The following is a 13,632-nucleotide window of genomic DNA, read 5'->3' on the forward strand; positions in this document are numbered from 1 at the left end:
ATGTCCTTAAGTTTAAAAAGAGTGTGCCTGGGGCGCCTGAGTGGCTCCGTTGGTTGGGCGACTGCCTTCGGCTCAGGTCATGATCCTGGAGTCCCTGGATCGAGTCCCGCATCGGGCTCCCTGCTCGGCGGGGAGTCTGCTTCTCCCTCTGACCCTCCCTACCCTCCCCCCTCTCATGCTCTCTCTCTCTCAGTCTCTCTCTCTCAAATAAATAAATAAAATCTTAAGAAAAAAAAAAAAAAAAGAGTGTGCCAAGCCCAGCCTTTGATCTGAGTGAATATGTCATCTGTCTTAGTTCTCGGGGAGAGAGAGTACACCCCTACTATCCTCAGGGTCACTGGATATGAGGTTGAGCATGAAAAATGCTGCCGGTGGTGGATTTATGCCAAAGCAAATGGCCACAATACCTTTATGAGTGATTATCAGTGGAGAAAATCATCATGCTGTCATTATTTGAAAAGGGAGAACTATTTTGTGATTTTTTTTTAAGTTTATTTAAGTGACCTCTACACCCAGTGCGGGGCTCAGACCCATGACCCTGAGATCAAGAATCGCATGCTCTTCCAACTGAACTAACCAGGCACCCCTAATCTATTATTTTTAAATTTTTCTTAATAAAAGATGCACAGGAGTCCTGAGCTGTAGCTCTTTAGGGAAAAAGCTGGTAAGACCAAAGGACTGGTGTCCGTCCTGGGGCAGATCCATCATAGACCCAGTGGGGCTCAGAGTGAAATACGCAGCCAGGTGTTAAGTAGACCTTCCTGAGACAGTCTCTTTGGCAGGGTTGTCATCTCCGACTTCATATGCAAGGATGGTGTCATTTAGGAGGGAAGATGACATTTCACCACTCCATCTACTGGAACCACGGGCTCACATCCGTGAGACCAATGGAAAACCAGAGCAACTCTTCAATGGCCTTGCCTACATAGGTCACCAAGGTGCCCATACTTAGGAAATCACCAGATATGTCTCATCTTTGCAGAAGCCCTGAAAGGTTGAGAGGTGCCCAGCTACTCTCCACCAGGTGGGGAAACCTGCTAGACTCGGTGCTCCATGAAGGCAGGGACTGTGAGCCCCCTGTGTGACGCACTGCCTGGACCGCTGGTCTGTTCCTGGGAGATCTGTCAGCAGCACTGACTGAGCATCCACGCTCTAGAGAGAAGTAAAAGCAGAGAACATTTTGTTGCCTAACTTCAGTAATTTATACTCTAAATATGGAGTGTTTAGGGGTCCTATCTACATATTTAGGACCTCATAGCCTGCCAAAGAGAGGTGAAATAATAGTCATATTAGCTGATCTGTGTGGGGCAGGCAAGAAAGCCCTTTGACTCACTGATTGATTCAAACAGTGCCGGCCACATGCCTTCCTGCCTGTGTGTGCTGTGAGGCAAAACACTATTAGCCATGGGAGGAATTAAAAAAAAAAAAAAAATAGTGCCTCCCCTTACAGCCTAAAAAGTAGGATACGGTAAATGTATTTCAAGTATCTATAACAAATAAAACATAATTTTTGAAAGAGAAAAACAAAGAGAGATAAGATCATAGCCATTGGGAAAATCAAGGTAGAAAGGGCTCAAGGAAAGGTGCCTGGATGGCTCAGTTGATTAAGCATCTGCCTTCAGCTCAGGTCATGATCCAGGGTCCTGGGATTGAGCCCCACATCAGGCTCTCTGCTCGGTGGAGAGCCTGCTTCTCCCTCTCCCACTGCCCCTCCACCCTTCTCATGCTCTCTCTCTATCTAAAATAAATAAATAAAATCTTTTAAAAAAATAAAGAAAGAAAGGAAGAAAGAAAGAAAGAAAGAAAGGCTTCAAGAAGAAGAAAGTTAGGCCAGGCCTAAAAGCAGGGGCTCATGACATGGGTCCATGAATGGAATTCGGAGCTCTGTGAACTTGGATGGAGAAAAAAAAATTATTTTCACTAACCCTTAACCGAAATCTAATATTTCCTTGTATTACAAAGTAGCATTAGTTCTTTGCCACCAATAGAAATTATGGGTATTTTCATATTATATTATGGTTATAGATATCCTAAAATATCATTTATGCCCAACAGAACTTCAGATTACAGTAATTTTTAGACTTTTGCTGGAACTTATTTAAATATGGAAAGAAACACATCACAATTTTGTTATATTTTGATAACTGTAGGATCAATATGCTTCTTTTGAATCCTATTCATTTCCTGCATTAATTTCAAGCATTTAAAAACATTATTCTGAGGAACATGTCTCTAGACTGCTACAGGACAAAAAGGACAAAGAGCCCCTGCCTCAGAAAATGGCTAGGCTTCCTACCAGCAGTTATGAGGCAGAGACGCTCAGGGAAGGAACTGGCATGCAGACGGGCTCAGGCAGGACAGGTGACTGGACGCTGCAGCTTCCGGTGGGAAGATGTGGAGATAAAGCAGAGGGGAGCTGGAGTCCCAGGCTAATGTAATTTCACAGATAAATTTGTAGGTCACAGGAAGCAGTGGAAGGTGTTTCCACAAGGCTTTAAGTTGCGTTTAGGAAGGATGCCTTGCAGAGCCGTGAGAGCAGGATTGGAAGGGAAGAAACCGGGGGCCAGGAAACCAGTTTCTGCACGGAACGATGCCAGCTGGTGTAATGATAAGATAGAGAGAAGGCGGTGAGTTCCAGCACACCCGCAGGACTAGAAGGGCAGGCTGGGACCTTGGTTCACCGAGGAGGTGAGGAAGGCCATGTTTGTTTTCAGGCCTGGGTGATTAGGAGACCGATAATAGCTCCTTGCATGCACTGAGTGTTTACTGCATGCCAGATGCTGTTTTAAGCCTTGCTGTGGCATTTATATGTCATTAAATTTATCTCATTTAATTTTCATAACCACCCTGGGAGGTCAGTGCAATAATCCCTATTTTACAGGTAAGAAAATGAAGTCTAGAAACGAAAGGTGAGGGTCTCACAGCCAGCAAGGGAGAAGAGAGTGTGTTATTGAAAGAAACAGGAAAAAGAATCGGTTTGGGGGAAATTTTTATGAGTTCAATTTTAGATATTTTTGCATTGTTTTGTCTTCAGTTATTTTAAAGGGCTAAAAATTCAAATAAAGTCTGAGCAAAGTTTCTGGTTTACTTCATTCTCCAGACTTTTATTTATTTGTTAATTTGTAAATGGTTTCATCTTCCTGTGAAAAACGGAGAATAATCTGGCAGTAAGAGTTTGGTACGTGGATGAGTGCCCCAAACAAGGAAGACTACGTGGTTTCCAGAAGGGTAAATGACTTCTGTTCAGCAATGCATTTTTCCTTTTGTCGTGGTTTGTTTTTCAGGACCGGTCCAGCAGCTGTAGAAGAAGACATGTGGTGTATATAAAGTTTGTGATAGTTGGGGGAAATTTTGGTAAGTGCTGCTGCATTTTCTAATAACTTTTGTTGTAAAGTGGTGCCCAAAAGGGAAGCCATTGCCTTGTTTCGTGCATCTTTTGAATCTGCACTAAACTTAGACAAAATAGGATTTTATAATTAGATGTGACATTTAATCAGACTTGCTGACAGTATGACATTTTTTCTTGTTATTGCTAATGTTATTAAGAAATGTGGGGTTTTCTAAGATTTAATAAGAAGTCTAGATTTAGGGAAGCTTCTGGACACAGGGTAAAGAATACCCTTGACAGTTTAGCTTACGGTCTAGGTAACCCATGGAATATAAGAGTAATAACATGCAGACCAATAGAATAACAACAGCAACAAAGAGTCTCCACCGCAGAGAAATCCTTACGGCCTAACTGTTGAAATGAGAAATGGACAGTTAGCTGTTTGGGGAACGGGAAACTGAAGGGAATCAGGAATCCCAGCATGACAGTGGCCCAAGAGACCAAGAACATTAAGTTCAGCAACCACCCAGAATACCTTGCCAGCAGTAGTAAAAAGAACAGTCCTCAAGGTCAGGCTAAAATTTAAGTTCTACACGAACTGGTTGTTACATCCACTCTCTGAGCCTCAGTTTCCTCGTCTATAAAACAAGGCTTGTAATGTTACACACCTCATATGGTTGTGGTGAGAATAAAATGAGCTAGGTAGTGCTGGGGCATAGTAGGTGCTCGATAGAGCAGTTATTCTTGGTAACGGGACAGCCTCATTTGGAAACTGGACATTTACTGAAGTCAAACCACCAAAAGGTGTACATATTTCCCAGCAGGAGGGCCACCGTGGATGGGTTGGTCACACCACATTTGCTGTCACAAGGGATGTCACAGCTGGTCACCGCAGTCCGTCCTCCACAGTCCACTCCATAACACACTGTGGCAGCCCCAAGAAATTTATCATCTTCTCCACTCCTGTCTACCCATTCTTAGACAAGCTTGGCTAATTTAACTTCCCTTCCTGCCACCTTTGCAGACAAGTACAGTTACATTTGTTAGAGTTTTGTTTCGGTTTTGAAGTTAATGTTACTTTGAATGAAAAGAATGAGAAGGAAAAGAAGAGTCAGGAGTAGTTACCATATTTAGGCTTTCATTTCCAAACCTTTCTTTTGATTTTTTTTCATCTGTGCTTATTATATACCCTTCGCAGAGATCCAGGTATCGGGCTGAAATTTTTGAGCTTCGACTAAAAGAATTTGGCTTTGGGGTAGGGCTTTTATCTATGGTTGGAAGGAATCAGCCATGTCACTCACTGCAGATGGGCTGGTTTTTAAGATTGGTGTCCCTAGGTGGACCCCTCCAGTTTCATGGAATCGAAGAGATGGACATGGCCTCAAGGGTTGTCTGGCCCATTCTCCCACTAGCCAAAACAAGTCTCTTCTACAGAACCTGTGACAGAAAGGAGTCCAAATTCTCTCAGAGGTGAGGAGCTTGCTACTGCACAGAGCAGCATGCTCCAATTAAAGAAAAACAATTAAGGGGCACAGGAAAAGTGTAGCAGGTGAGGAAATTGTTCTGGATCTTGGATTTGTAGCAGTATTTATACAACTGTATTGTTTCATGAAAGTTCACAGAATTCTGTAATAAAAGGGTGAATTTTGCTGTTAATTAAACCTCAGTTTTGTTTTGTTTTGTTTTTTAAGATTTTATTTATTTGACAGAGAGAAAGCACAAGCAGGGGGAGTGGGAGAGGGAGAAGCAGGCTCCCCACTGAGCAGGGAGCCTGACTCAGGGCTCGATCCCAGGACCCCAGGATCATGACCTGAGCTGAAGGCAGATGTTTAGCTGAGCCACCCAGGCGCCCCTAAACCTCAGTTTTAAAATAGAAAAAACAAAAAAACAAGCAGTTAGACAAATACCTGGACATTTAGCTCAAATTGTTAAAAAGAAAGAGGGAAGAAAGGAGGGAAGGAAAGCAATCTAGTCCTTGCATTGAACCGTATGTGCTCATGAGACGGGAACTTGGTCTTCTTCCTTCCTCTGGTCCCAGTGCCTGGACAGTGCCTGGCACTTAGCAGGCCTATGGTAAGTACTCATTGAGCCAGCTATGCTCGCAGTCACTTTCTAAGTAGGCAGAGACAAGTCTACCCACACTCTCACACACACCAGCCCTTCAAGTATTTGAAGACCCTCTCCTTCATCATTCGTCTTCTCTTCTCTGGGCTGAACTTAACCTAATGTTCCATCCTTGTACTGTTTGTCTCCTGATGTTATTTCCCTCTCCCTCCCCACCCTGCCTTTCCAGCATTAGAAGCACTGCCCCTGAGGTGATCTGGCCCACGAGCAGTACAGAGGGCCGTTGCTTCTATAGACAATGTCACTAGATACAAACCCTAATCCTCTTCCTTTGCGATCAGTACGGAGTGCCTGGTAATAGATTGTGAAGGATTTCTTAACAGTAGTCTTCTAAGAATGGAATTCCTCAAAGTGGGGAGGATAGCCGTCTAAGAGATAGGGTACAGTAAATCCATCCTCTCTTAAGTGTCTTGACTGAAATGAGGCCAGGCCTTGCCACCCTTTGTTTAAGACAGCAGTAGTGCTGTTTTTAATCTTTCAAGGTAGCACTGTATCACAGATCCTGATTCTTCATTATGAATCACAGGAAGTTTGAAATTCTTAAAATGAAAACTTGTCAGTGCCTTGAAAAATCTAGATTTATTTTCCCCCTGGTCATGCCACGGGGAGATATATAAGTGCTGTGGTTCTCAACCCGAGTTAATTTTGTTCTCCCACAGGACATTTGGCAATGTCTGAAGACATTTTTGGTTGTCACAACTGGGGGTGGGAGGCTGTGTGTACTGACATCTAGTGGGTGGAGGCCATGGATGCTAACCATCCTACAGTGCACAGGACAGCACCCCCCACACACAGTGATCAGGCCCACGTGTCAATAAAGCTGAGACCGAGAAACCTGATATGGAAGTAATAAAAAAAATTTTTTTTAATGTCCAAAGTACTTATTATTTTGAAGGTTTAAAATTTTAAGTATTTTGACATTTAATTATATGTAAATATATAACTAGAAAATATAAAGAAGTTTGGTCAGAGAATCATAGGGCCAAAAGGTCTCATAAGGGACTCTCTCTCTTAATACTACCCCTAACTCCAAGCACGAACTGACTTAAATGAATTCAGACAGACAGATGGGCGTCTGAAGTGAGACTCACACAACATGATCCCCGCATTCACACAAAGGAGGTCATCTCCTATTTTAATTTCAGCTCCAGCTTCTTCAGAAGTGCCTGCCTTTAGATGGTCTCTGAGATGAAATGGTATTTCAATCTGGGCTAGTCCTTCCTTTTGAATCAAGGGCAGTGATTCTGGTGTGATGAAAATGTGCTTAGGGAGGAGAGAGATCTCATTACAGATGATTGAGATTGGGTATTTTGGTACACAGGGCTGTTTATTTGCATCAATTTCCTAGTGACACCACAGTCTGGTTTAAATGTAAGTTGTTGAGGGCTTTTGTAGCCGAAGATGGCTACATTTGCTGAAGCAGGGAGATTAAAGCAACATATGTCAAGTTGTGATATAGGACAATCCACTTGAAAAGACTTTAATTATAGGGCTTATTTTGGGAGGGTAACTGTGCTTTTTGTGAGGTATATTTTGGGATCCACTAACCCAGCTTCAAGGCTAGTAATATCTTCCCAGAAAGGGTGTGGCTTGTGCTTGTGGACATAAATATTTTCCTACCAAAACCTTTAGTATAATATTCCTTCGACTTTACTACCACCCATTTTTCTTTTTCTGATAATCTTTCCCTTTGCAAGTATGCTATGAAAATGCATTCTAGAAACTTGGAGAAGAAAAGGATAAAAGATCTCATTTTAGATGGCCAAGTCCAGAGATTTAGGAACTTTACATTATCAGTCTGCTGTTTTTAAGATGAACAGAATTTGGAGGAATGTACCAATGCTGAATAGTAAGCAGCGTCGGGTGAGACTGTAAGAACCATGCTGATGCTGAATATTTTAATGTAAGGGACAATGGAGAAGCTACACGTGTATGGCTACCTAATTTGCCAGCACTGCCTCCCCAACCCCTGGGTGATTCTTATGGGCCACCTCAGTGCCCTTTTACCACAGCTGACAACCTAGAGTGGGTATCCGTTTGTACATTTGCTCTTCAAGACTCATGCCTTTCCCCAGCTCTGCCTTTGGTGGCCTCCTTCACTTCCCTATTAATACCTGAGGCCTTTGGCCTTCCTCAAAGGAAGGGTTGGAACTTTCTGCCCAGTCAGCATTTCCTAGTCCTCATGTGAAAGCGAATGATAAAGGAGAAATTAGATCAACAAAGTAAAATCAGCTTTTTGCTTACAAATGTGTGTGGGAGGTAGGTGGGGAGGAGGAAGAGAGGTCAAGTAAGAACAGTTTTTTAACCCAAAAACCAACCACACCTGAGGGCAGAGAAGCATTTTTACCTAAATTCTAAGTCATGAAAGCAATAAAATGAGAGCAAGAATGCTCTGTGAGGGAAAGTTGAAGACAAAGCCTCCTAACCGTAGAAGTCTCTGGAGAGGTGTCCCTGTTCTCCCAGAGGCAGTCTGCAGCCTGCATCTGAATCACCCAGAGAGATGGATTTAAGAGTGCAGGTCCCTGGGCCCAGTCCAGACGGACAGAATCCAAACCCCTGTGGCAGGTGTATTCTTCATGCCACTCTCCAGGTGGCTCTTGTGCACTAACACTAATTATTAGTATTACTCTTGTACTCTTGTACTACTAATATGCAGCCCTGCCCAGCCTCTAAGATTCTCTTCCATAAGCATGGCTGAAAAATGCAAAGAACGGAGCAGCCATTTTGAAGGTCAGAACTACGCATTATGCTCCTTGCTCTGCTGTGCGTGGGAGAGTAGAGCACTGTATCCTGTTACCTCATTCTCTTGATCCTTGAGGTTAATCCTTGCTCGCTAAGAGAAGCGTCCTTCTCATTCCAGGTTAGTGTGGGTGCCATCCTAAGCCAGATTCTTTGAAGCCACTTTGAGACTGCCATCCTTCTTGTCTGCTCCAGGAGCCTGTGGATCTGCCATCAGCCCTCACTGGAAAATTTACACCGCAGTGTGGGTGCCGTAAAACCAGGGTTTCCCACTTACGGAGGGGAAACATTTTCAAATAAGTAACTGTTGCATATTCTAGTACATGCTGGACAGCTGACCCTGGGTAATAAATCCGACCTGGGATACAGGTATTTGGACCAACTCTATAGCCCTGCCTCTAACTGGTACGGCTGCCTGTGCAAATGGGTATCATGATGTCATTCGTATAGCTATGGTAAGTTTATAAGGAGCTGAAGCGTATTTGCTCCTCCCAAATCACTGCTGAGGTGGTGGAACAGGTATTATCCCCAGATAAAATCTGTGCCTCCAAGAATTCAGCCTATGTCTTAGGAGGCATTTGGGGGTTGTCCTCCTCGCAAAGACTGGAGGAGGTGTTGGCATGCAGTTGGCACAGGGAGTCAGGTGGGGTTGGTACGTGGCCTACAGCGTCTCCCACAGTGCTGCTCAGTGGAGAGTTGTCCCCGGCAGAGGGTTTGTTGCACCCCACCCAGTAACACTGCTCTGAGGTTGTACAGCTAATTTGTGTGGTCGAACCGGGCTTATATCTATGCTCTCTGAATCCAGACCCTTTATGGCCCTCTCCATGTTAAAGGCATCACAGAATGAATTCCTGCTTCACTGGGAGCTCTCATTGCATTAAAAATTGAATTCCGAGTGATTGTTCTTTGGGTTGTGTCGTTGCTACTCTGCACCAGAACACAGGCACAGCATGCTCTATGTGGAAGCAGCCTTTCTGAAACCTCAGTATCCCGGGTTGACCAGCACCCTGTACCTGTCATTCTTCCATCAGTGCCTAGCACGGTGGAAAGAGTGCCATCTTTGAAAGAGATCAAAGTCCAAAAGGATGCTCCACCTAGAGCCTTTGATCCAATCTTACTGGCTTAAAAACCATCCAGATAGGGAATTAGGTGTCAATTTCAGGAGTTTTTGATATGACATCTTAGGCTTCATACCCCCACCTGAAGCACTTCTAGAGCCTACTATTGGAGCTTTGTTTAAAGTGTGATTTTGATGTCAGCCAACAAAGCAGCCAAAACAGTGGCTACATCAGTTTAAATGAGCACACATGGAATTTATTAAAGTGGTAAAAATGTAACCATATTGAATGAAAAGGCACACAGTGAAGCTGACCTGAATGTAAATGTCGAGGGGATTATGAAAAGAGGAGGTAGTGATATTATATGATTTTTTTCTTTCCTATTATTTTTTTCTTTTTTCTCTCTTCCAGTTTCTTTCCCAACTTTTTATTCTGAACAAAGGCACTAGTTTGGGAGAATGGTAAAACCAACACCTATATGCCCTTTACCTAGATTCACCAATTGTTTTGAATTTGCCATATTTGCTTTCGTTATTCCTTCTTCCAATTATTTATACATATGTATTTATATGTATTACATGTAACATATATGGCATACATTATATAAATTTTTGCTGCGCCATATTTGAAGGTTGCAAACATCTTGGCACTTTACCTCTAAATATTTCATTGTGTATTTCCTAAGAATATGGATTCTTCTATATAACCACAATGCTATTATACCTAAGAAATTTACAGTAATTCTGTGATATTGTCTAACATCCAGTCCATAGTCAGATCTCCCCCATTGTCCAGGCTGCATGTTGTATAGAATGTCCTGCACTCTGGCCTTGCCTGTTTCTTCATAGTGTTGGTCAACTTGCTCCTTCTCTCTTCCTGAAAATTATTAGATTTAGAGGCTTGGTATTAGGTGCGGGTTAAACATTTTTTTGGCAAGGATACTTCATAGGTGGTAATGCATGCTTGATATTACATCACAGCAGGAGGCAGATGATGTCACCTTGTACCACCATCCACAGAGCTCAGTTTGATCTCTTGAGCAGGTGGTAACCAGACCTCACCTATGTCCAGATACACCCTGAGTCAGTAAGGCATCTGTAGGCTGCTCCATGGATCCTTTGTGAACATCCTGTCCCAACCTACCTTTTGTCCAGTGCTTTGAGTATCAATGGATAATCCTCACCTGGATCACTTACTACATTGGGATAGTGTCTGATATTTTTACCCTTTGCTTTCTCTTCCTCAGTTCTTTATAGTGAATGATCTAGGCCTTCATATTTTTACAGTGATGAATTAGCCACTTCCCTGGTAGTCAGCTAGATTTTGCTGTGATGATAGATTTCTTGTGTTTAGGATAAGAAAGAGTAACTTTAACAAAGCTATTTACTACCTGCCAGGGTACCACATAGGCTCCTTAACTATAGAATTTCTTTCACTTCCCCCCCCACACACAACAGCTCAGACTAGCAAGCAAAGGGACTTGCTCAGGGTCACCCAGCTCCTCTGGTGGAGCTGAGATCAAGCAGGATCTGTCAGGCTTGGCGTCAGGGATTTTCCACTTTGCTGTGTCCCCTCTGATCCCCAACCCTGTCAGTGTCTCGTACCTATAGTTCTTGCTATAGACAAATGCCTACCCGACTGGGTGGGTCTGTGAAACAAGACATAGTCAGCCAGGAGGGGGCTGTGCAGCTGGAGAAACACAAGCCATGCACACCTAAAAAGTGCACGTGCTCCTAGGTCTCAGACAGCTGTGGGCCCAGTACTATCAGAAATCTCGATCTGTATTTTAACCGTCCCAAGTTTTCAATGTTGGTAGTTCATTTATAAATGGAAGTAAAAAGAAATAGGCGAAATTAATTTTAATAATATACTTTAACCTAAGATGTATCTAAACTATTATATAACCAATCTGTATTAAAAATTATTGAAATATTTGTGTACTAAGTCTTAGAAATCTCAGTGTGTATTTAACACTTAACAGCATATCTCGATTTAGACAAGCCACATTTCAAGCACTCGATGCGGCTTACAGCTACTTCTCTGGGCAGCTAAGCAGTCCAGGGCCACACCCAGCGAGATTCTTTAATTGAATCTCTTGAGAAAAACTTAATCAGCTTTCTTGTCCTCCCCCCGAGTCTGAGGCCACATATTTCTATCCTCTGTGTGCCACTTTTTCCCCAGCTAAGTCTAATTACAGGGAGATGCTTGGTTTGGCCATAACGACTAGCTCAGCAGTTTTCCACCAGTCCTGGCAGCTGGTGAGACCCACATACCCTGCCTTGTAAATGATAGTGTGAAGCATACTTCCAAATGTCTCCACAGCAGTTTCCATGATTTCCTTTCTCTGAGGGGGTAACTCAATGGCATTTTGCAAAACCAGGGTGATTTTTTTTTTAACTCACCCTTTCTGAAAGACCCATTCTAATCAATGGATTCTTAAAATTCATGCAGACTCATAGTCTCCCAGGACCTCAGCAGAGCAAGTAGGCATTATACATTTTCTGGCTGTTTTTACACCAAGTATACCTCTGTTTTGATTCATGATGGCTTCTTCTTTTTTTCTTTAATTAGTCAAACTAGTTAATACATCAGTCCCATTTTGAGCATTATTCACAATGAAACCAAAGACATTATTCACAATGAAACATTAGCAAAGGTCAGATTCCATTTCCACTAAATGTCAAGTCTCCTGGCCATTGACCCTATCACTTGAAGTATTCGATTATAATACAATCCTGGGGGGTGGGGGGAAATGACAGAAGAAAGGTGACAGGCCCCTGGAGTTTGTTATGATGGACTTCACCCAAATGGAAACGCTGATTTGTAAAAATAGAAATTTGAATAGGGTAAAGATTGTCCCATATTCTTAATTAGAGGCCAGATTCCACATCTTCCAACAATCTCAGTTAAATAAAGGATAGAGAAGATAATGCCTTTTTCCCCTTATCCTCTGGCCTCTTCCAGTCATTGAAGGATGACACCACCAAACCAGAGAAATGAATTTCCCCTATTTTCCTTCAGCACTGTATTCCTTAGGTTTTTGTTGTTGTTGTTGTTGTTGTTTTGTTTTTTAAAGATTTTATTGTTTTCACAGAGAGAGACACAGTGAGAGAGGGAACACAAGCAGGGGGAGTGGGAGAGGGAGAAGCAGGCTTCCCGCCAAGCAGGGAGCCCCATGCGGGGCTCGATCCCAGGACCCTGGGATCATGACCTGAGCCGAAGGCAGATGCTTAACGACTAAGCCACCCAGGTGCCCCTCCTTAGGTTTTGACCTTGTGTTAATCTCTCTTATTCACAGAGCCCCTAAATCTTTAGGTGTAAAGTTGCATTTGGAATCAAAACAATGTGTTTTGTAAGGGCAGTTTTCTTCTCTCACCCCCCCCTTCCCTACATCAATACTCAGTCCCCATTTAAATCACAGCCCTTTTATTCACTCTGATTCAAAGGCATTTTTATTTCTTTGAGTGGGTATCTCGTGTTCGTTTCAAAATATCATTTACTAGCTTTATTTCTGCCATACAACCAGAAATCATAGTTGACTCCAGGCAAGTGGCTGAGTTACCTAGATTTTGCTTCCAGTGTGGTGCTGAGTAGAAATGTTTTGGTTTTATCTTCAATATTAATAGTTGACTGAGAGTGATGGATGAGGGACTGAGGAAAGGAAAGGAAATCTAGAATAGAGTGGCAGAGCATCATCGACCTCAAGGATTCTTATCTGGATCACCTGAGGAGATGTTCTTACCGTCAGAAGGCTTGGGGACAGGACCCAAGCAAGTATATTAAGAACCACCCACTCTTACTCAGTTGTGTCCATTTGTCAAAATTCAGGGACAGCTTTACTATGTGTAAATTATACCTTAACAAACTTAATATCCTGAAGTATATTTATATGCATGCATTGACATTTTTGAAATTTTTGACACCCACAATGGAGAATATTTTGACTATCAAACTAGACTCAGAGATAAAGCTCACAGTCAAAACAAGCATTCGTTCATTCATTAACATTTAAGGAGCAGTGCTAGGCATTGTTCCTGCCTTGGGAAAACAGAGGTACATTGAGACACAGTACATGACAAGGGTTTTGTTTTATGGGTGAGACCAGTATCCACCAATTAGAATGCAAAATGGAAAATGTAATATGAGCATATCTGTAGAGCAAAAAAGGAAGAGAAGACCCCCAACAAACACATACACATATGTGCACACACACACATACATACATACACACACACACACACTCCCAGTTCTACCCCACTGCCTTCTTGAAGGTGGAATGGGTTAGGCAGTGTTAGGAACATTTTACAGAGAAGCCACAGAACATGAGTCCTAGGGCATGATTAGGCAAGGAAGTAGAAAATATTATGCCTGTTTTTCAAAGGA

The 13,632-nt window shown here is 42.7% G+C and overlaps 1 protein-coding gene across 5 annotated transcripts in view; it reads left to right on the forward strand.

The window, feature by feature from the left end:
* FYN (FYN proto-oncogene, Src family tyrosine kinase) overlaps positions 1–13,632 on the forward strand; it is a 212,332-nt gene that overhangs the window by 93,514 nt on the left and 105,186 nt on the right. For all 5 annotated transcript variants that reach the window (XM_044917677.1, XM_021693674.2, XM_021693675.2 and 2 more), the window contains exon 3: positions 3,285–3,354. The gene's annotated coding sequence lies outside the window, so the exon portion shown is untranslated. The remainder of the gene's footprint in view (positions 1–3,284; positions 3,355–13,632) is intronic.

This window comes from Neomonachus schauinslandi, chromosome 8 (assembly GCF_002201575.2).
Source record: "Neomonachus schauinslandi chromosome 8, ASM220157v2, whole genome shotgun sequence".
NCBI lineage: Eukaryota > Metazoa > Chordata > Mammalia > Carnivora > Phocidae > Neomonachus > Neomonachus schauinslandi.